The following is a 1,716-nucleotide window of genomic DNA, read 5'->3' on the forward strand; positions in this document are numbered from 1 at the left end:
TGCTTTTTAGTTAAATAACGTGTTTATTGCTTATATCAAGAGGAAATATAGATTAAAAAATATAGTGATAATAGAGTAAGGAGTGCGAGAGAAAGTTTTATAATTTTGATTCCTATAAACTTCGTTGGGTACAAACTTTGTACTTGAATGGCTTCAGTCCCACTTTCATTTTTCCTGTCTCCTTCCCTTCCTCTCCTCTTCCTCCCTCTCTCTTTCTAACTACCTGTCTGTCTGCCTGTATCCCTGCCTGTATCTCTTGCTCGATTTTTCTGGGATCTATTGAAATTTTGTTTATAAACTTATGTGTGTGGTTGCGTGTTTATATGTTTATGGAAGAGCTTATAACAGCAAGCGTCCCACGTGGCTTCGGGGCGTCGGCCCAAGAAGCCTCGCAGAGAACGGACGCGAAAGCCCCAGATTTCCTTTCGAATGATTTTCTTTTCCTGAGAAGCCAGTGCTGTCTCTGCAGCATGCTGGGGTTGCCCCGTGCAGCAGTGACAAACACACACACACACACACACACACACACACACACACACACACACACACACATATGTGTGTGTGTGTGTTTGTATAAATATATATAAACATATATATACACATCTATCTATAAAACAATCTATCATTATCTATCTATCTATCTATCTATTTATCTATCTATTATATATATATATATATATATAATATATATATATATATATATATATATATATATATATATATATATATATATATATATATATATAATAATATATATTTTTGGGGGTGGCGTGGTGTGGTGGTATATTAAATTGAGTCAGTTCATCATTGTGCGTGCGGTATATAAACAAGTTATGTGATAAACGATAAATAGAATACTAAAGTACATATTATAAATAATATATACTTATATAAAATATAAACATGAATATATATATATTATATATATTACATATAATAACTACTATATATGATAACATATAATTAGTTGCTGATAAGATATAATATAGAGAATATGATTACTATATATAAGGTAATAACTATTTTATATAGAATATATACACTATATATAATCATAATACATATAAAAACTACAATACTATATGATATATAGAGCCGCGGTGGCCGAGGTAGAGACGACTCAACACTGTACGCCGCATCTGAGTCGGGTTCGGTCACCGCGGCGCATGCCCAAGTCAGTGCTGGTCCCAAACCCGGATAAATAGAGATTACCTAAAAGGTAACACTGGCACTCTCCGTGGAAAGGAACTGGGGACCCTACCACGTACTCACTCCAAGAGCATCACAACATGAAAACTACAATTCAGTATCATGCTGTGACCACGGCGGCTCAGACATGAACCTACCGTTATTCTGGGTGGGCAAGCCAGCCCAAGTCAGTGCTGGTCCCAAGCCCGGATAAATAGAGAGAATGATTACCTAAAAGGTAACACCGGCACTCTCCGTGGAAAGGAACTGGGGACCTTACCACGTACTCACTCCAAGAGCATCACAACATGAAAACTACAATTAAGTATCATGCTGTGACCACGGCGGCTCAAACATGAACCTACCCTAAAAAAAAGAAAAAAGAAAAGAAAAAAAAAGAAAAGAAGAAAAAGAAAAGAAAAAAAAAAAAATATATATACACATATACATATATATATATATAATATATATATATATATATATATATAATATATATATATATATAATATATGTATGTATATATACATA

The sequence above is a fragment of the Penaeus monodon genome, chromosome 12 (assembly GCF_015228065.2).
Source record: "Penaeus monodon isolate SGIC_2016 chromosome 12, NSTDA_Pmon_1, whole genome shotgun sequence".
NCBI classification, from domain to species: Eukaryota; Metazoa; Arthropoda; class Malacostraca; order Decapoda; family Penaeidae; genus Penaeus; species Penaeus monodon.